At 45.0% G+C, this 23,558-nt stretch overlaps 1 protein-coding gene across 2 annotated transcripts in view; it reads right to left on the reverse strand.

The window, feature by feature from the left end:
* Nucleotides 1-23,558, reverse strand: part of LOC126094765 (scoloptoxin SSD14-like) — a 452,119-nt gene that overhangs the window by 160,675 nt on the left and 267,886 nt on the right. The window lies entirely within an intron of this gene.

Here is a 23,558-nt window from a genome sequence, read left to right on the forward strand (position 1 = left end):
ACGACCCGTGGCTCTACCCTTCATTCGATCCCTGTGAAACCCTACATTTCAGCAGGATAATGCACGATCGCATGTTGCAGGTCCTGTACGGGCCTTTCTGGAGACAGAAAATGTTCGACTGCTGCCCTGGCCAGCACATTCTCCAGATCTCTCATCAACTGAAAACGTCTCGTCAATGGTGACCAAGCAACTGGCTCGTCACAATACGCCAGTGACTACTCTTGATGCAGTGTGGTATCGTGTTGAAGCTGCATGGGCAGCTGTACCTGTACACGCCAACCAAGCTCTGTTTGACTCAATGCCCACGCGTATAAAGGCCGTTATTCCGGCCCGAGGTGGTTGTTCTGGGTACTGATTTCTCAGGATCTATGCAACGAAATTGCGTGAAAATGTAATCACATGTCAGTTCTAGTATAATATATTTGTCCAATGAATACCTGTTTATCATCTGCATATCTTCTTGGTGTAGCTATTTTAATGGCCAGTAGCGTAGTTCAGTGACATAGCGCCACCCAGCTCAGACTGGTGCTAAATTGTGCTACTGCTAAAGACTCATTTTTTGAATGCTGAAATTTATGACTGCAATTATCTCTCACCTTATTTATGTCATTTCACTGTAGCCATTTTTGTTACTGTTTTTGGTGAAAAAAAAAAGACGTGTCGAAATGACTGTCTGTCACACCGACGGCTAGGAATCTGTGAATGGCTGTCTCTGTTCAGGGGCGTTTTTAAAGTTCCCGGCAAAGCTGAGCAGGTGGCACCGATGCTGTTGCCAAACTCGGAGATCTTAGAGGGCTCCTTTCCCGTTTCATTTACGCATTTGCATCCCTCCCTGTGACCACACGAGGGCTGAAAAAGCATAAACACCCTTTGCTGCTTCAGATCACGTTCAAATGTCGTTCAATAATTTTGAACAGTCCCTAGTGTTTCCAACCTGTACAGCAGAGCAAAAGCCGTGGTTGCGCTGCATTCTGAAGGGGCGCGATCATACTCAGTGGGGACGTAGACCACAGGTGTCCTTAGAGAAGGACTGAAACGTTCAGAGGTATCAGCAGTGTCAAAGATTCTGAAGAACATCTTCCTGTTGCTGATCGCACTGCGAACTGTCGTTTTCGATCGCCACGCGTGTGTGAATCAACACCATAAGGCAAGTGGTGGTTTCATCGACGCTCTTCATGCCACCTCGTGAGGCCTTTTCGTGTCGATTCTCAGGGACAATGTGTCTGAAATGTTTTCCTCGGCCACCCATAAGAAAACTGTATGGTTTCAACGCGGGGCGTCACGATTTCGACCTCCGTCGCAGAGACTCAAAAGAAAGGATGAATTGCGAGTAAGAGAGGGTGTAACGCTCTTCCCAACCTGTGACACGGCCATAGAGGCGTTGGGCAGAATTCTGATGAAGTTTGGTGCCAATACGACATCATTAACTCACCTTGCACCTCACATGAGCCTCTGAGACCAGGTGTTTTTTTTTTTTTTGATTTGTGAACACCTTGCTGTTTGAAGCGTATTGAGCCCGAGGGTTACGTCACAGAGCGCCACACTTTTCCATCGTTACCATAGATACTAGTAGACTGGCCTTGCTGTGCAGAAGCTATACGGCTGGTGTGGCTCCAACATAAACCACGTGACTGTTGGCAAAACGTGGCGGGATTTCAAATCAGCGGTCTGCCATCCTATGTTTGTATCGGATTTTCCCCACATTTCTCAACTGACTGCCAAACGCTTCCAACAAAAACTACTTTGTTATTTGTGAAAAATTATGCCAGAACTACATTTGACCTGGATTTGTTCAAAGTACCATTTATAAAATCTAACAAATACATCGAACGCCACTCTGGTGGGCAGTGGGACGAAATTACTATAAACTATCAATTATACTAAAATGTCGTTAAAATTCTTTTAAACAGTAAGAGTGGGCTCGTGTCAAAACTTTAAACATTGTATTCGCCACGTGTCGAGCTTTAGTCACTTATAAAAGAAAATGGGCTATGGGAATTATGTCAATTATAGATGTCAAAATTGTTTACTTTAGGAGCAGGTCCATTTTAGAGTATCAATTTTAGGTGCACTTCAAAGGTTCAGTTCCCACTATTTTTACAAAAGTTTAAACTATTAGTTTTAAAAAAATGATATTTTAGATGAAAGGTGAGACTTTGCAGTTTCAGAAATTAATTTTGGAGCCTAGGTTTAAAAATGACAGACACTGTAAATACAAATTATAGATATACATTGTAAATAATAACTAACCTATCAAAACACTTCTCCTCGAAGTGCTTGGAGCAAAGGCGCGTATGTGCAAACGGCTTAAAATTTTTCCGTTTCAAGGCCTGTATCCAAAGCTGCCTTCGGTTTTCATCCTTATAGAACCTATGAGTAGGAACGAGAAATAGTTATACTTACTTTTGTAACCGAATCATCACAGATACTTTCCAAAATGTAATATGAGTCTGAGTTTACAGGCATCACTTTCAACACTTTAATTTACGTGATACTCTATTTCAAGTGTAAAAAACATATAAAAGTCACTTCAGCAGATTTCAATAAACGCATCTGCACTATCTTAGACACACTTACACGTGAAATGTAATGCCATTTCCCCGACAAAACGCTGAGTACAGCCATAAGCGCAACACGAAACAACCATGTTTTGCCAATATTCACGTGACTTCAGCCCAGAGATGTTGGAGCCACGAAAATGACGTCAGGGCCAGTCTATTATATTTATGGTCGAAGATCGTTACAGACAAACGTTCTAAGTGAAAGGTCTCTGTTGGATTCCTTTCATGTTTAATTTCTTAAATCTGTTGCCATTTATGGAATAAATTCCTCTTCTAAATGTACTGTGGCGTTTCTGACTATCTGGGAGGAGACTGAGCAGTGGAACGTGTTACTTTTACACATAAACAAGAACGATCTGTCACACTACTACACTTTAAAGCACAGTTTATATGTGATTCTTATATGTAATTCATGTCACACAGTCTCATACGGAACCTACATCCGCTTTCTTTTATATACTGTATATGATAAGATACTGTCATCCCCCTTCCCTTTTGTGTGAGAGGATGAATGAGCATATGCATTTCTAGTTGCATGCTTGAGGGTAGCAGACAAGGCTGTCTGCTAGAGAACAGTAGGACCAACGTCGGAACAGGTAGCTACGCTTCCTAAAAGCAAAGAGGTTTCTATCCTTAGTATGGTCCTGTCCGTCCGTTGTCATGTTGGTATAGGAAGCTGCCCCTCTGGCCACTTCCGTTGGTCTTTGTGAGCCACCCCTCAGGAAGCACGCTCGGAAGTAGGGCAGTTGCAGGGTGGCCGTGGCGAGCGTCTGAAGTGGTAAGATCTCCGGCTAAGCGCGTGTCTGTTAAGTCCGTAGGACAATGGATTTCTTAAGTTCGGCCTAACTGAAAATTTAATCACTTTTATTTCGGGTTTAGGTCTAAAATATCCGATGTTATCTTAAATTGCAGCGCAGTGTAATTATCGTGTGAAGTTCAGATTATTTTTCGGTAGTTGCTTTGTTACTACTTTGTGAGTAAAGTGGAACCACGTGTTGATCAGTAACTCTAACTAAGTTCATCAATCTTAAATCCGAATGTGCGTGAGATTATAACGTCTCGTCTTGAGAATATTTTTTTAATATAGCAACTTTTCTTTATGCTTTTCTTTATGTTCAGCCCACGTGGGGTGTACTTTGCGAGACCAGTACCACGTGCTTATATAACTGTTTGACCCATCAGGTTAATAGTAAGACGTTAGTAACCAGTTCAAGGTTTTTCTTTTGTCAATTGCTTTTCGATCTAATGTATTTTAATTATCAAAATTATTGTGGAGTTGTACGCTTTGTGTAAACCAAGTTGACCACGTGGAGCATGTGGTGTAATCATCAAAGTAGCCCTCAGCTATTCTTTTTGCGAAGACTTCACAAAGAGTTAATATGAATTTAGTATACCAGTGTGTGGTAATTACATGACGGACAGGATTGTGGTATGAACGTAATTTCTTTGGGTAAAAACTGAATCTGTTGGTTGTGGTTAATTTCTTCTTGCTTATGTTTCAATGTTCTTCGTGTGTTATTTTATGAATGGAGTGTTGTATGCAGTTTCCCAAATCTTGGCTCCATATTTTATGTGTTCCGTAAGATTACAATCTCACATTCTTTTCAATCGTAAATAAGGCACCAGCTCAGTTATAACTCACGTATAATATGCTGAAATTTCAATGAACAATCTTAAAATAAATTTCCAAGTATAAACTGATTTCTTTCTTTTTATTTAAATTCTCCTTTTTATATATATATTTTACCGGTTTTGTATGACTATTAAAAGATTATCATTAGTGTTAGTCTGCTAAATATCTGATGAAACAGTTGCCCAGTAATCCACGGTTAATGTCCCCAGACAGATCACGGCTTTTAACCCACTTTCATTGTCAATTAGCACCGATTTCAGCATACCAAAATTAAAGTAACAATATTACACCTCAGCATACCAAATTAAGAGTAACAATCTTACATAAGCATCTTTGAGTCAAAGTTCAAACTTCTGTGTCGCAATGGAGGACAATTATGGTGTTTCAGAAAGTGATCCTTGAATTGTGTTGTGCAGTTTATATGACGCCCTCAGTGTTCAGTGACCAGGCACGAGCATCGAAGTTCGAAGTTGCGGTACTAACAAAACGTACCTAAGAATAAAGAATTATATAATACCGGTTTCTCGACAGTGAACAGACAACTATCTGAAAACCGTCTAATTTCTCGCCAACCGAGACGCGTTAATGAATAGAGCAGGTTACAAACACGTACATTGGAACCCGGTTAATCAGTTTTGTTTTATCGTGATGGTATGTCGGAAATTCTGAAGTGCAGTTTCAATGACTGCGATAACATCTATTTTAACATGATCAGCCTACAGGTGGCGATTAATACGAATATTAGATGCTTATCTCCCAGGTGAGACGGACTCCCCGAGCCAAAATCAAAACGGTCACAATGAGCACTTTTCCGCCAAGTAAGGCGTGCCCTTATTGACGTATCGTTTGAAGCTATGCAGCTTTGTAACAGACACGGTGTAAGCCATTTTTTTTAGATACTTTGTCACAACACTATCAATCTGATTTTGTACCTGTTAACAAAGTTGAATCTAATTGCCTTTACATTTTCCTTGTACTTTTGCCTGTTTACACATGAACGGCATCTACAGACGGAAGTACAAAAATGGTTCAAATGGCTCTGAGCACTATGGGACTCAACTGCTGTGGTCATAAGTCCCCTAGAACTTAGAACTACTTAAACCTAACTAACCTAAGGACATCACACACATCCATGCCCGAGGCAGGATTCGAACCTGCGACCGTAGCGGTCGTGCGGTTCCAGACTGTAGCGCCTTTAACCGCTCGGCCACTCTGGCCGGCTAGACGGAAGTACATGCAGAGAGTAAGAGCTCCGCATTCCTGGCCTAAACGGTGTCTTAAAACACACAATCGTAACACTAACAATCGATTCCAGGCGACAAACTTACTCCCATCCGCTGCGCTGGAAATAGCGAGTGGTTACGCAAATATGCAGCTACACAGAGGGTTCCAGTGTGGGCTGTAATGATCGTGTTGCAGTGAAGTTTGGTAGATATTCTAGTGCCTTAATGCGGAACCGATTTACGCTGGAAAAAATTACTTCCAATTGTGGCCACCAGGTGTAAATCTGGCGCTATGAATGCATGAAAGACGTATAGAAATGTTTCCATATACGTACATCAAAAAAGTTTTCCATGACTACGGTTACGAGAGTTCCGGAACCTGTACAGAAAATTGGAATAGATTTCAACATAAACATCATTTCCGCCCTTTTTATTGCTCATGAAAATCACACATTGCATGTTGTACCACCATGCCTGTATTCGTCGTGGCACAATATCTACAAGTTCATCAAGGCACTGTTGGTCCAGATTGTCCCACTCCTCAATGGCGATTCGGCGTAGATCCCTCAGAGTGGGTGGTGGGTCACGCCGTCCATAAACAGCCCTTTTCAGTCTATCGCAGGCATGTTCGATAGGGTTCATGCCTGGAGGATATGCTGGCCACTGTAGTCGAGCGATATCGTTATCCTGAAGCAAGTTCAAATGGTTCAAATGGCTCTGAGCACTATGGGACTTAACTTCTATAGTCTGTCTGTAAACTCAAGAGCGAGCAGCGCTTTTGGTGGGGGAAGTGGTCTTTCCCGGAAGAACCCTGCCACTGGCCTACAGGGCAGCCCAAAATCAGTTACCTATCTAGCGGTGTACTTCGGCGTGCAGTGATATCCGTCGTTTCTGTTCGTGGGATCTTAGTTGCCAATCTCAGTCAGTTGACTCTGTGTACTCACTGAAATACTTCAGTATCCGGAAGTGATGAATAATCGCCCTGCATTGCAAGAAAATGTGCGGAATACGAAGGAGATATTTGCGTAGAACGAGAGTTCGATCGTCTGTAACGTTATTACAGCTTGAGTTAAGGAGGCTGCACAAAAAGAACTGTTGGCTAATATTACCAGTCCCAATCAAAGGGGTGCAGTTTATGCAAACGTCAGCCTCGCCACAATAGGACGCATAAGGAAGGAACGCGAAAATAAGCCTCATGGTTTACTGGAATCGTGGCAAAGGAAAACTAATAATTTAGGGAGGAAACCCACCGTTATAGACAATTTAACAAAATCGGTCATTCGACGAACGACGAGGACTTTTACATAAACCAAAAAATAATGCCCACATTACGGAAATTACTCAATGGCGTGAGACAAAAAATACATTTTCGTTGCAGAAAGATGTTTTACACAAGACACTGCGTGAAATGGGATTTACCTGGAAATACTTTTCAGACATGTTTACGAAGACAATGACAAAAAAGAACAGTGCGAATCGAACTAATACAACACACGTAATTATAAATTTCTGGTTACTTTTTAAACATTCTTCGTGTTGCAAGAATTGTTAAGTTTTAATGCTGCCCTTCAAAGAAAACTTCTACCTTTTAGTAGAAACAAAAAGTAAGAACAAGCCTTAAATTCTACAGACTGATTGCACTATATCTGGTTCGTCTTACGTATAGAGGAACATAGATTCATATGAATAGGCATTCGGTTCTATGTTTGTAGTAGAATCCTGACTTCCGTTCTTATGGAAATATTATTTACTCTATAATGTTTTGTTTCGAAGAAGCTATCGTTTTTTGTATTCCTTATGCTCATAATGCATTTGTCTAAAAATAAACGCAGACGGGACGCATCTGTATACGGCGTCGTCACAGATTTAAAGCGCGCGCCGCGGCTGGGACTGTACTACGTTGTGGAACAGCCTGTAGAAGCGCCCTGTGACGTAGCTGGGCTGGCAGAGTGGGGACTCGCGCTCTCGCTCTTCAGTTTACCGACAGACTATAAGATCATAAGTCGCCTAGAACTTAGAACTACTTAAACCTAACTAACCTAAGTGCATCACAAACATCAATGCCCGAGGCAGGATTCGAACCTGCGAGCGTAGCGGTCGCGCGGTTCCAGACTGTAGCGCCTAGAACCACTCGGCCACCCCGGCCAGCCTGAAGCAAGTCATTCACAAGATGTGCACGACGGGGGCGAGAATTATCGTCCATGAAGACGAATGCCTCGCCAATACGCTGCCTATATAGTTGCACTATCGGCCGGAGGACTGAATTCACGTATCGTACAGCAGTTACGGCACCTCCCGTGAGCACCAGCGGCGTACGTCGGCCCCACGTAATGCCACCCCAAAATAGCAGGGAACCTCCACCTTGCTGCACTCGCTAGACAGCGTGTCTATGGCGTTCAGCCTGTCCGGGTTGCCTCCAAACACGTCTCCGACGATTGTCTGGTTGAAAGCATATACGACACTCATCGGCGAAGAGAACGTGATGCCAATCCTGAGCGGTCCGTTCGGCATTTTGTCGTATCCATCTGTGCCTCACTGCATGGTGCAAAGATGGAACTCGCCATGGACGTCTGGAATGAAGCTGCGCATCATGCATCCTAATGCGCACAGTTCGAGTCATAACATGACGTCCTGTGGCTGCGCGAAAAGCATTATTCAATATCGTGGCGTTTCTGTCAGGGCTCCTCCGAGCCATAATCCGTAGGTAGCGGTCATCCAATGCAGTAGTAGCCCTTGGGCGGCCTGAGCGAGGCATGTCATCTGTATCTCCTCCATGTCCGAACAACATCTCTTTGGTTCACTCATAGACGCTTGAACACTTCCCTTGTTGAGAGCCCTTCCTGGCACAAAGTAACAATGCGGACGCGATCGAACCGCAGTATTGGCCGTCTAGGCCAGGTTTAACTACAGACAGCATGAGCTGTGTTCCACCTTCCTGGTGGAATGACGGGCTGTCGGACCCCCTCCGTCTAATAGGCGCTGCTCATGCATGGCTGCTTACATCTTTGGGCGGGTGTAGTTCAAATGTTCAAATACACTCCTGGAAATTGAAATAAGAACACCGTGAATTAATTGTCCCAGGAAGGGGAAACTTTATTGACACATTCCTGGGGTCAGATACATTACATGATCACACTGGCAGAACCACAGGCACATAGACACAGGCAACAGAGCATGCACAATGTCGGCACTAGTACAGTGTATATCCACCTTTCGCAGCAATGCAGGCTGCTATTCTCCCATGGAGACGATCGTAGAGATGCTGGATGTAGTCCTGTGGAACGGCTTGCCATGCCATTTCCACCTGGCGCCTCAGTTGGACCAGCGTTCGTGCTGGACGTGCAGACCGCGTGAGACGACGCTTCATCCAGTCCCAAACATGCTCAATGGGGGACAGATCCGGAGATCTTGCTGGCCATGGTAGTTGACTTACACCTTCTAGAGCACGTTGGGTGGCACGGGATACATGCGGACGTGCATTGTCCTGTTGGAACAGCAAGTTCCCTTGCCGGTCTAGGAATGGTAGAACGATGGGTTCGATGACGGTTTGGATGTACCGTGCACTATTCAGTGTCCCCTCGACGATCACCAGTGGTGTACGGCCAGTGTAGGAGATCGCTCCCCACACCATGATGCCGGGTGTTGGCCCTGTGTGCCTCGGTCGTATGCAGTCCTGATTGTGGCGCTCACCTGCACGGCGCCAAACACGCATACGACCATCATTGGCACCAAGGCAGAAGCGACTCTCATCGCTGAAGACGACACGTCTCCATTCGTCCCTCCATTCACGCCTGTCGCGACACTACTGGCGGCGGACTGCACGATGTTGGGGCGTGAGGGGAAGACGGCCTAACGGTGTGCGGGACCGTAGCCCAGCTTCATGGAGACGGTTGCGAATGGTCCTCGCCGATACCCCAGGAGCAACAGTGTCCCTAATTTGCTGGGAAGTGGCGGTGCGGTCCCCTACGGCACTGCGTAGGATCCTACGGTCTTGGCGTGCATCCGTGCGTCGCTGCGGTCCGGTCCCAGGTCGACGAGCACGTGCACCTTCCGCCGACCACTGGCGACAACATCGATGTACTGTGGAGACCTCACGCCCCACGTGTTGAGCAATTCGGCGGTACGTCCACCCGGCCTCCCGCATGCCCACTATACGCCCTCGCTCAAAGTCCGTCAACTGCACATACGGTTCACGTCCACGCTGTCGCGGCATGCTACCAGTGTTAAAGACTTCGATGGAGCTCCGTATGCCACGACAAACTGGCTGACACTGACGGCGGCGGTGCACAAATGCTGCGCAGCTAGCGCCATTCGACGGCCAACACCGCGGTTCCTGGTGTGTCCGCTGTGCCGTGCGTGTGATCATTGCTTGTACAGGCCTCTCGCAGTGTCCGGAGCAAGTATGGTGGGTCTGACACACCGGTGTCAATGTGTTCTTTTTTCCATTTCCAGGAGTGTATGTGTGAAATCTTATGGGACTTAACTGCTAAGGTCATCAGTCCCTAAGCTTACACACTACTTAACCTAAATTATCCTATGGACAAACACACATACCCAAGCCCGAGGGAAGACTCGAACCTCCGCCAGGACCAGCCGCACAGTCCATGACTGCAGCGCCGTAGACCGCTCGGCTAAACCCGCGCGGCGGCGGGTTTAGTGACATCTCTGAACAGTCAAAGGGACTGAGTCCGTGATACAACATCCACAGCCAACGTCTATTTTCAGGACTTCTGGGAACCAGGGTGATGCAAAACTTTTTTTGATGTGTGTATGATATATTAGGAACAGTACTTGAAGAGAAAAGGTCAGACAAGTGAGAGAGGCACAATGTTAATTTTATTATTAATTGCACTTTACACAATTTGTTCAATATGAGCATCGGAGACGTCGACGAGATGCTGTAGAGCGCCAGATTTCCACCTGGTGTCGAAAATTAGAACTCTTTTTTTTTCAGTGTAATTTGGTTCTGCATTAACACTTTAGCGTATCTGTCAAGTTTCGCTGCCACACGATAATTACAGCCCAAACTGGACCTCCGTAAGTAGCTGCACTTTAATTATAACCACCCGTATCTGGAAAGCTTGTGACGTTCTCTTCAGAAGCGTCACTTTGATTACGTGCTACTGTGTTTATTTTGCTTTAGATTACGTCGCCTTGTATAAATTTGTTGACAATCGAAGCGGGACTTATACTTCCTGCTCTGAGAAACGCTGTAAGTGGCATTAACATGACCGATGACCATTTTGTCCATGAATGAATGTGATGTTCTTGACACGTATTACGACAAATATCTAATTTCAAAGGGACAAACTTGGTACAAGTGAAGATGACGCCATTTCGTCGACTTACGTATCCCTAACCTTCTTCATTTATCCAACAAGGTAAAGAAAGCCTGCAGATTGACGTGGGATCCGAACCACGAGTTCTTCTGGCGACGCCGACCGCTATGGCCGAGCGGTTCTAGGCGCTTCAGTCCGGAACCGCTCTGCTGCTACGGTCTCAGGTTCGAATCCTGCCTCGGGCATGGTTGTGTGTGATGCCCTTAGGTTAGTTAGGTTTACGTAGTTCTAAGTCTAGGGGACTGATGACCTCAGGTGTTAAGTCCCATAGTGCTCAGAGCCATTTGAACCATCTTCTGGCGACTCCTCATGTCTTTGACAGGTGAAGTCTCTCTTGAAGATTGAAAAATCCGTGGTCCGATCGACATTCAATTCCGCGACTTCTGAGTTTCCAGACACGTGCTTTATCGCTGTTCGTTTTCCCCCCAATATTTAATTTTTTTTTCGGTCTGTTTCTTCTTCATTTTCCATTAGAGATTCTGTGCGGATGTCCCATGACTTCCTTCGAAGTACTTCGATGATAACTTCACTTACTTTTTTTCATGACAGAGGGTAACCAGGCTACTGACCGAACGCGCTCAGCTATGGTGTCGGGGCTGCTAAACAAGCAGGACCGACATGCATACAGGTATATCACCTATAGGCTTCTTTGACGCCTGAGCTTGAGAGCATTGAAATGCATGACACATATGGCTGTATGTTACATTGACTTAGAGGCTAAAATTATTCACGCCGCCAAGACACTTTAGTATTTAAAACAAATTTCAACTTTATACCTCTGCCTGCTCCTGAGGTAAATGGATTTTATAAGTCAACGGGAAGCAGCCTCGGGTTTTCAAGAGTGGGTTTTGCTAATACCAAAATACGTGGCGTAAATGGCAGTATCTTTTGACTGCATTGATTTAAAAGCTTAATTTTTTTACACCGCCAGGGGACTGTAGACCTCAATAACGGATACAGATTTTAATCTGATACCTCTACCCGTTACTGAGAAAAGGGTGTCTTAACAGTCGGATCAACTGACAGACAACGAAGTGATCCTACGAGAGCTCTATTTTTGCCGACTGAGGGACGGAACCCTAAGAACATCAGGGGATAACTTTCATGCTAATTTCCGTCGAGGGCAAGCAATATGGCGGAAGAGAGAGATAGAGATGTACAGGGTGGTTCATTGATCGTGACCGGGCCAAATATCTCACGAAATAAGCGAAAAACGAAAAAACTACAAAGAACGAAACTTGTCTAGCTTGAAGTGGGAGTCCAGATGGCGCCATGGTTGGCCCGCTAGATGGCGCTGCCATAGGTCAAACGGATATCAACTGCGTTTTTTAAATAGGAACTCCCATTTTTTATTACATATTCGTTTAGTACGTAAAGAAATATGAATGTTTTAGTTGGATCACTTTTTCGTTTTGTGATAGATGCCGCTGTAATAGTCACAAACATATGGCCCACAATTTTAGACGAACAGTTGGTAACAGGTAGGTTTTTTAAATTTAAATACAGAACGTAGGTACGTTTGAACATTTTATTTCGGTTCTTCCAATGTGTTACATGTACCTTTGTGAACTTCTCATTTCTGAGAACGCAGGCTGTTACAGCGTGATTATCTGTAAATACCACATTAATGCAATACATACTCGAAATGATGTCCGTCAACCTCAATGCATTTGGCAATACGTGTAACGACATTCCTCTCAAAAGCGAGTATTTCGCCTTCCGTAATGTTCGCACATGCATTGACAATGCGCTGACGCATGTTGGCAGCCGTTGTCGGTGGATCACGATACCAAATATCCTTCAAATTTCCGCACAGAAAAAAATCCGGGGGCGTCAGATCCGGTGAACGTGCGGGCCATGGTATGGTGCTTCAACGACCAATCCACCTGTTATAAAATATGCTATTCAATACCGCTTCAATCGAAATGTCACCAAGACGTACTGCCGTTGTAATGGACGTCAGGCCACCAGGCGAATATTGCCACACAGTGTCTGAGAGAGGTAAGCAGCAGTGGAAACGCTGTAGTGCTACATAACTGGGTAGTGTGAAGTAACACTCTGTAATTTCAACGTAGGAGAGCCACTGCAGTAGCCAAACATTGCAGGAAGGATCGAGCTCTGCAGCGCAGGGTACTCACTGAATTACGACAGCGAGGCAAGGCGTACTGAGGAGACCCAAAGTCAATGGTGCAGACTTGGCTCTCCAAATGACGGGGTTTTTGGGGCTCAAAAATACACCCAGTTGCGCTGCCATTCTGTCTGTGTCACCAGAACCAGAGAGAATAATGGTCTATTGAATTCAGTGAAACGACGACTACCTGATTGTTGATAGACTGACTAGTTAAGTTAGTTTGTTAGTTACGTGTTCCACTGATCAATAGCACGGTAAACCTTTATCACGTGGAACGTGTCAAATGCACAAGAAATGCGCACAGGAAACAAGTTTGTTTCTTTTTTCTTTCTTTTTTTGTTTACATTATAGTGTTTTATCTAAATATTTCTATTATCTATCCCATTCCCTTAAATGGCGCAAAATGCATATAATATATCTCCAGATTTATTTACTCATATTCAAGAATTCATCTGTGGTATAGAAGGAGTTGTCAAGGAGGTATGATTTCAATTTGTTTTTGAAACTATTACTGCTGTCTGTCAGACATTTTATTTCCTCTGGTAATTTATCAAAAAGTATTATAGCAGCATATTTTACCCCTTTCTGTTCCAAAGATAGGTTAAGTAAAGGATAATGTAGGTCTTTTTTTTCTGGTACTGTAATCATGAATGTCGCTGTTGATTTTAAACTGGTCCATGTTGTTGAGAAATTTTTTTTATTACTGAGTAAATGTACTGTGAAGCGGTTGTAAGAATTCCTAAGCTTTTAAACATATGCCTACAAGATGTGCGACTATGAACCCCACACATTATTCTAACTATTTTCATTTGAGCAGTGAATACCTTTTGCCTAAGTGTTGAGTTGCCCCAGAATATTATTCCGTATGACATCAGAGAGTGGACGTATGCACAGTATATTAGCTTACTAATTTCTACATCCTCAAAATTGGCAATTATTCTGATTGCAAAAGTTACTGAACCTAGTTCCTTTAGGAGATCCAAAATATGAAATTTCCAATTAAGATTCTCATCTATATGTACACCCTAAAACTTAGTATGCTCTACCCTGGCTATTGACTTCTTCTGATGTGTTATGTTTATTGAAGGAATTATACTTTTTACAGCAGAAAATTGGATGTACTGTGTTTTTTCAAAGTTCAGGGCAAGCCCATTCGCAGAAAACCAATTAATAACTTTTCCAAAGACCTTACTTGTATCATTTTCTATCGGATTTTCTTTTACTGGATTAATAGTTATGCTTGTATCATCAGCAAACAGTGTCAGTTCAGCATCTTGTTTCACATAAGAAGGGAGGTCATTCACATACATCAAGAACAGGAGGGGACCCACGATCGAACCGTGTGGAACTCCTAATGTAATTTCACACCAGTTACATGAAGTGGCGAACTCCTTTGAATCACTTGATGCATAAAAGAGACTTTTTGCTTCCTGTTCTGTAGATATGACTTAAACCACTCATATGCTGTTCCATTTATACCATAGAAATGTAATTTCTCTAACATAATGCCATGGTTCACACAATCAATTGCTTTGGATAAGTCACAGATTATTCCCACTGGTGACATTTTACTATTATGTGGGCAGCGAAATTGTATATTTCTATCTCAGTGGAACAGCATTTCTGAAATCAGAACTGTGATTTACTAAGTAACCCATTACTGTTGAGATGGCTAACCACTCTTGAGTACATTACTTTCTCAAAGATTTTTGAAAATACTGTAAGCAAGGATACTGGCCGGTAATTAGACTAATACCTGCTTGCTGACTTCGACACTGAGACACAGCCAATCTAATTCAAACCACAGCCATGGTCTGCTGGTACTGCCCACTGCGGCATTGTGGATGAGAAGAAGACTGGTGTGTGGCCAGCCCTCCCCCCCCCCCCCCCCCCCCGCGCGGAGGGTCAACTGCAGATGACAATGTCTAGGCGTAGTGCGTTTGCACAGCCCCTAGCTGACTCGTTCGTATCTACAGCAGTCTTGGTCGATCCGCGATGGATGACAAGGTCATGATCTTCATGGCAACCGACATCCTGGACTACACATTCCCCCGGCTGAGCGTCCAAAGGGCAGCCTACGAGAGTGCTGAGTTGTGAACCGCGCTGTAACGTAAAACGCTTGGGCGGGTGCTGCCTTCAAATGCCCACGCGTCCACCAGCACAGCATACGGCCGTGGTTCACTTACTTGCCGCTGCGATGTCACGACTTACTGACGAGGTACCAGCACTTCTTCGTAGCACGGGCTTACGCCACTTGGCCATGAGGTACTTCATACACTACTGGCCATTAAAATTGCTACACCACGAAGATGACGTGCTACAGACGCGAAATTTAACCGACAGGAAGAAGATGCTGTCAACTGCAAATGATTAGCTTTTCAGATCATTCACACAAGGTTGGCGCCGGTGGCGACACCTAAAACGTGCTGACATGAGGAAAGTTTCCAACCGATTTCTCAGACACAAACAGCAGTTGACTGGCGTTGTCTGGTGAAACGTTGTTGAGATGCCTCGTGTAAGGAGGAGAAATATGTACCATCACGTTTCCGACTTTGATAAAGGTCGGATTGTAGCCTATCGCGATTGCGGTTTATCGTATGGCGACAATGCTGCTCGCGTTGGTTGAAATCCAATGACTGTTGGCACAATATGGCATCGGTGGGTTCAGGAGGGTAATATGGAACGCCGTGCTGGATTCCAACTGCCTCGTGTCACCAGAAGCCGAGATGACAGGCATCTTATTCACATGTCTGTAAAGGATCGTGCAGCCACGTCTCGATCCTGAGCCAACAGATGGGGACGTTTGCCAGACAACAACCATCTGCACGAACAGTTCTACGACTTCTGCAGCAGCATGGACTATCAGCTCGGAACCCATGGCTGCGATTACGCTTGACGCTGCATCACAGATAGGAGCGCCTACGATGGTGTACTCAACGACGAACCTGGGTGCACGATGGCAAAACGACATTTTTTTGGATGAATCCAGGTTCTGTTTACAGCATCATGATGGTCGCATTCTTGTTTGGCGACATCGCGTTGAACGCACATTGGAAGCGTGTATTTGTCATCGGCATACTGGCGTATCACCCGGCGTGATGGTATGGGGTGCCATTGATTACACGTTTCGGTCACCTCTTGTTCGCACTGACGGAACTTTGAACAGTGGACGTTACATTTCAGATGTGTTACGAGCCGTGACTCTACCCTCCATTCGATCCCTGCGAAACCCTACATTTCAGCAGGATAATGCACGACCGCATGTTGCAGGTCCTGTACGGGCCTTTCTCGATACAGAAAATGTTCGACTACTGCCATGGCCAGCACATTCTCCAGATCTCTCACCAATTGCAAACGTCTGGTCAATGGTGGCCGAGCAACTGGCTCGTCACAATACGCCAGTCACTACTCTTGATGAAGTGTGGTATCGTGTTGAAGCTGCATGGGCAGCTGTACCTGTGCACGCCATCCAAGCTCTGTTTGACTCAATGCCCAGGCGTATCAAGGCCGTTATTACAGCCGGAGATGGTTGTTCTGGGTACTGATTTCTCAGTATCTATGCGCCCAAATTGCATAAAAATGTAATCACATGTCAGTTGCAGTATAATATATTTTTCCAGTGAATACCCGTTCATCATCTGCATTTCTTCTTGGTGTAGCAATTTTAATGGCCAGTAGTGTAATTGTGTAAACTGATCCTGGAAAATAAAAGTTACTGCAGTTACTGCTGCGTCACTGGTGGCTCCGGGCATAAACTAGACCTTCCTGCCACACTGCGTGCCCGTCCCCCTGCATTCAACGCGACCCCAACTCCGTAGGTAGCAACAGTCCATTGCATGAGTTCCATGAAGTTCTCTTCGAAATTTTCACTCGGGAGGACCTGGATTCACCGACAGCGACATTTCCTGTCGCGTTTGAGACCGATTGTGACTTACAAGGCGTAACACTCGTCTCTGGTCCATGTCGAACAGAAACTACATCTACAATACATCTACATGGTCACTACGCAAATCACACTTAAATGCCTGGCAGAGGGTTAATCGAACCACGTTTACAATAATTCTCTCTTATTCCACTCTCGAGCAGTGCGCGGAAAAGACGAACACCTATATCTTGCCGTGCGAGCTCTGTTTTCCCTTATTTCATTATGATGATCGTTTCTCGCTATGTACGTCGGAGTCAACAAAAATATTTTCAGGTTTTTAACATGGCTGTCAATCAGCGACTGTTGTATAATACAAAATTTTGAAAAACACAGCCCTCAGTCGCGAACACAATTAATTTGTGACCTAGGTTTCAGTGTCACAAGGGACACCTTCTTCGGACAAATTTTGTCTGAAGAAGGTGTCCCTTGTGACACCGAAACCTAGGTCACAAATTAATTGTGGTCGCGACTGAGGGCTGTGTTTTTCAAAATTTTGAAAAATATGTTCGTATTCGGAGGGAAAAATGGAAATGAGCATTTGGCGTCATTGTCCGGGAGGCCCCTTGCGGTGCAGGTCCGGCCACCTTGGTGCAGCTCTTATTACATTCGATGCCACACTGGGCGACCTGCGCGCCGGATGGGGATGAAATGATGGTGAAGACAGCACAACACCCAGTCCCTGAGCGGAGAAAATCCCCGACCCAGCCGGGGCAATCCGTCACGCTGACCACTTTTTTTTTTTAATCTCATATTTTTCGTTATAGTTCGTTGCATTTGTTCGTGGCGGACGTCCCCTGACGCCCGTTGAAGTTTATTATTGATCCATTAACTCAGTTTTTTTTTTATTACTGCGGGCAGCTATCTTTCTGACCACCGCTTAGCTATCGGGGCGGACGTATTCGGAGGAGAAAGCTGGTGACTGAAATTTCGTGAGAAGATCCCGCCGCAATGAAAAACGCCTGTGTTATAATGACGTCCACCCCAAATCCTGATTCGTATCCGTGACGCTCTCTCCCCTACTTCTCGATAGTAAAACACGTGCTGCTCTTCTTCGAACTTTCTCGATGTACTCCGTCAATCCTATCTGGTAAAGATCCCACATGGCGCAGCAGTACTCGAAACGAGGACAGACAGGCGTAGTGAAGGCAATCTATTTAGTTGAGCTGCTGCATCTACCAATAAATTGCAGTCTTTGGTTGGCCTTTCCCACAGCACTTTCTGTGTGTTCTTTAAAATTTAAGATATTAGTAACTGTAAATCCTAGGTATTTAGTAAAATTTACGGCCTTTACATTTGATTAATTTATCGTGTAACCGAAGTTTAACGGATTCCTTTTAGCACTCATGTGGATCACCTCACACTTTTCATTATTTAGGGTCAATTCCCAATTTTCGAACCATATAGATATCTTATCTAAAGCGTTTTTCAATTTGTTTGGGTCTCGACAGCTTTACTAGACGATAAACGACAGCATCATCTGCAAACGACCTAAGACGGCGGCTCAGATTCTCCCCTAATCGTTTATGTAGATAAGAACAACAAAGGGCCTGTAACACTATCTTGGGGAACTCCAGAAATCACTTCTATTTTACTCGATGACCTTCCGTCGGTTACGAAGAAATGTGACACCTCTGACAGGAAATCACGAGTCCAATCGCATTACTGAGACAATATTGCATAAGCACACAATTTGATTACAAGCCACTTGTGAGGTACAGTGTCAAAAGCCTCCTGAGAATCTAGAAATGTGGAACCTTTCAACGATCAGTTAAATGGCTGAGAATATTACACCATTCCTTGTAGCCTCGTTGGAAAATTGGCGTCGTCACAGCACGAAATGGAGCAGCTTCATGTACGGTGTGGTCACTGGCTCGTGCAAACACAATAGCTCCTTCCTGTCATTCTGTCACTACTCAATGTCTTCTCACCTTACTGTATTGATTCCAAACAACTGACTGGCTCATACACACATACTGTACTTGACGGCCAAGACTTAAGTCAGCGATGAAGGATCACGTTGGCCACGAGGTGCCACACACTATTTACAGCACTCTGAGGCGACCAGTGAACTCTGTTAAGGGACTGTCCGGTGAGCTTGCTACAGTGTATCCGTCAAATCGCCATTACAACCGAGCAAGTGGAAGTGAACAAAAGCGAAGGAGACACCAGTGTGCAGTTTGTCATTGTTCACTGTGATTCGCTTGTGTGAAAACTGAGTTATTGTTTCTTGAGGCTAATAAGAGGCTCACAGGATACGACGCAAAACCTCGGTGTTCAGAGAGGATTACTTTGTATGGTGAGCGCACTGTTTCTGACGAAGTAAGCGTAATGAAGAATTTAGGTGTATCAGTTTCGGGCGTAAACGTGAAATACGCGGAGGGAGTGATCGTAACACTGAAGAAGGCTAGAATTTAAACACTGGTTACTAGCAACTGGAGACATTTACGTCAGTACTATCTAATTTCAATAGCTGCTATGTATCAGATAGTTTCTGATGTCTGCGAAGTACTTTAAGGGTTTTGTTGTAGTACGTGTAAGGAAGATGGTGTCAACAAAACATGAGTATTGAAATGTGAAATATGCATGCAGTCTGTCACATAGGTTAGTTCATAAAATGAGCTATATAATTTGTTAAGTGGAAGATAGCATGATCCCGGTTAAACCACTTTTATTCATCATGAGAAATGTGTAACTTAAGAGTGCTAGATCAGCCTCGTACTTACAGCTACCATGAACGTAAGCAACGGTAATGATCACGTCTTTCGTATACATCGGACAGTACAGTTAAACGATCTCGTTTTTGGAAATCCCGTAATTGTCTTGCAGTGCTACGCAGAAGCTTGAAATTTCGCTCAGAGGTGCCTGCAACCTTCCTCTGTACTGATGCAAAACAGTGGTACCCTGCGAAGTCACCCTTAGGCTCGGCGGCGCTTCTAACAGAAAGGTGTCGACGTAAATGAAAGGCAAGAGCTCAGAAATTCATGTGAGCTGTGAGGTAGATTAATGATGTCACATTTGCACCAAATTTCACCTCAATCTTCTACCCAACGCCACCGCGGACGTGTCACACGTTTGCAAGGTTGTCATACCTCTTCTTACCCCTCCGTTTGACGGTACTGCGATGGCAATCAGAATCACGAAGCCCAACACTAAAATCATTCGTGTTTCCATGGTTGTTCGAGGAAAACATTTCATATACATCGCTGCTCGGAAACGACACGAAAAGGCCGCAGGAGGTGGCCTTTACTGCGTCAGCGAAACTCTTCCCTAAGGGCTTTTATTTTCACACATTTCGTGCTAGGAAACGAAGTTTCCATTACGATGTACAAAAGGACGACGTTCTCGACAAATCTGCCACAGATGATACCCCGCCGGCTGCTGTAGCCGAGCGGTTCAAGGCGCTTCAGTCCGGAACCGCACTGTTGCTGTGGTCGCAGGTTCGAATCCTGCCTCGGGCATGGATGTGTGTGGTGTCCTTAGGTTAGTTAGGTTTAAGTAGTGCTAAGACTAGGGGACTGATGACCTCAGATGTTAAGTCCCATAGTGCTTAGAGCCATTTTTTGATGACACCCCCAGACGATTTTTCCATTTTCTACGGACACCACAGTGATCCAACCTAACTGAACGTCACCTCACCCCGCAGGTTTTACTTTAGTATACAGGTTGGTACTACTAGCGACCGTTCAAAACCATTCGGTGAAAGCTGAACGTGATCCGAAGTAGAAAAGTGTCTTTATGCTTTTTCGTCGCTACTTTCTCGCCCTCCTGAGGCGTGTGCACGGGGAGGGGTATGCTATATTGAGCAGCATGTGAGTAAAACGGCGAAAGTAGCGTCCCCGAGCGCAAGGCTGAAGTCGCAAGACGCCATACTTTTGCACCATTACCGAAGAATAGTTAACAAAGAAATTCGCCAAACATCCGTGCAGATTGAGTTCTTTTATTTTATTTTCGCTACAAGTTTCGTCAACTCTTTATGCCATCTTCAGGCCCCATAAAAAATAGTCGACATTGCACTATTGGGCCATATGTTTCTCGATACCGGAATTCTCAGGTGCTTCCTTCGAAGACTTGACTGCAAATCCCTAGTAGGCCATTGTTGATTATTTTTAGAGCTGCATAGGGGGCCTGAAGATAGTATAATGAATTGCCGAAATTAGTGGTGAAAATAAAATACAACTTTTAAATTTGCACGGCTGTTTGGTGAATTTCTTTGTTAAATATTTGACCAGCCGCTGTCCCATTTCAGCAATAGATCAACAGTGACTACCAAAGAAGGTTGTAGGCACCTTTGAGCCAAATTTCAAACTTCTGATTCGCAATAAGGGGCTTCAGAAAAGTGATCCGTTGGTCGAGATCCAATGACTGTTTGCAGAATATGGAATCGGTGGGTTCAGGAGGGTAATACGGAACGCCGTGCTGGATCTCAACGGCCTCGTATCACTAGCAGTCGAGATGACAAGTCATCTTATCCGCATGGCTGTAACGGAGCGTGCAGCCACGTCTCGATCCCTGAATCAAGAGATGGGGACGTTTCCAAGACAACAACCATCAACACGAACAGTTCGACGACATTTGCAGCAGCACGGACTATCAGTTCGGAGACCACGGCTGCTGTTATCCTTGACGCTGCATCACAGACAGGAGCGACTGTGATGGTGTACTCAACGAACCAGAGTGCACGAATGGCAAAACGTCATTTTTTCGGATGAATCCAGGTTCTGTTTACAGCATCATGATGGTCGCATCCGTGTTTGGCGACATCGCAGCGAACGCACATTGGAAGCGTGTATTTGTCATCGCCATAATGGCGTATCACCCGGCGTGATGGTATGGGGTGCCATTGGCTACACGCCTCGGTTGGCATTGACGGCACTTTGAACAGTGGACGCTACATTTCAGAAGTGTTAAGACCCGTGGACCTACCCTTCATTCTATCCCTGCGAAACCCTACATTTCAGCAGGATAATGCACGACCGCATGTTGCAGGCCCTGTACGGGCCTTTCTGGATACAGAAAATGTTCGACTGCCGCCCTGGCCAGCACATTCTCCATATCTCTCACCAATTGAAAACGTCTGGTCAATGGTGGCCGAGCGACTGGCTCGTCACAATACGCCAGTCACTACTCTTGATGAAGTGTGGTATCGTGTTGAAGCTGCATGGGCAGCTGTACCTGTACACGCCATCCAAGCTCTGTTTGACTCAATGCCCAGGCGTATCAAGGCCGTTATTCAGGCCAGAAGTGGTTGTTCTGGGTACTGATTTCTCAGGATCAATGCACCCAAATTGCGTGAAAATGTAATCACATGTCAGTTCTAGTATAACATATTTGTGCAGCGAATACCCGTTTATCATCTGCATTTCTTCTTGGTGTAGCAATTTTAATGGCTAGTAGTGTATATGTCCATTCTTGTAGCAGCAGCATTACATTCTCTTCAGAGAAGTCCATCGCTCGTGGAACTCAACTGAGAACTACAGTGGACAAGACAGCAAACGTAAGCTTGCCTTACTGCTAGCGCCGAAGTGGAGATGATGCGAACTTCCTTTGATGATTCGCTAAAACAACGACAGCCAGTGGAAGACAATTGAACACCGAATGTCGTTCGCTCACGCGCGCCTTGCGTTTACACCAGAGAAAATTCTCGTCCGCTGTTGCGCGTTCGCTTGTCTAGGCTACGGTGGACAGGCGGCGCCAGGCGTCGAGGCGCTGCATAGCAGCAAGCGTTGCGTACCGCAGGTGGCTCTGCGAGCTGGCACGCTATTGGCGGGCGGCAGTAGGTCAGCGGGCCGCGCAGCGCACACGTGGTCGCGGACCCATCTGCCGAGTCCTTGGCGCCTGCCCACACTCCAACTCCGCGTCGCGTTCCGTGCCGATACCGCCGCTTCTTCTGTCTACGCGACTGGCCATAATTACGCGGACGACTGCCGGGGAGTTACACCCCTCTTCCTGTTTGTAGTGCGTACTTGAGTGCTTAGCCTAGTTACTCACGCCTCTAAAATAGTAACCTCAATTATCCTAAAACGCATAGAACAAAAAGGCGAAGCTACACGCTCCGAAGCCCAGTTTGGATTCCGGAAACCAGAGAAGCAATATTTGCTCTAAAACTAATAATAAAGAAACGACGAGATAAGACCCTGACAACATACGTAGCTTTCGTAGATGTAGAGAAAGCCATTGACAATCTTAAATGCGATAAGATCTTTGAGGTACTCAAAAATGTAGGAATAGATGTAAGGTGTCAGGCAAATCCAACACCTTCCATGAAAACCCTGGCATGATAGCAAATCTGTGACATGATAGCAAAGCCGGCAGTATGTCACATAGCTCCGAATAAATCCTGACATTAAATTAACCAAAGTAATACGATCAACGAGTGAGCAAATGGAATACCACAGAGTAACACAAGAATGCCTAAATGCATGTCATACCTTCCCACCGTGAAACAGACGCAGTCCCGAGGGGATAAACGAGAACAGAAGCCGAGAGCAAAGTCGTGTAAGTTAGGAGGCCCTACGATAAGGGACGGACACCCATAGATTAAAACTGAAGAAACTGCAAAAATGTGGGAATTTAAGGAGATGGGACCTGGATAAACTGAAAGAACCAGAAGTTGTACAGAGTTTCAGGGAGAGAATAAGGGAACAATTGACAGGAATGGGGTAAAGAAATACAGTAGAAGAAGAATGGGTAGCTTTGAGGGATGAAGTAGTGAAGGCAGCAGAGGATCAAGCAGGTAAAAAGACGAG

This window comes from Schistocerca cancellata, chromosome 1, assembly GCF_023864275.1.
Source record: "Schistocerca cancellata isolate TAMUIC-IGC-003103 chromosome 1, iqSchCanc2.1, whole genome shotgun sequence".
Classification (NCBI taxonomy): Eukaryota; Metazoa; Arthropoda; class Insecta; order Orthoptera; family Acrididae; genus Schistocerca; species Schistocerca cancellata.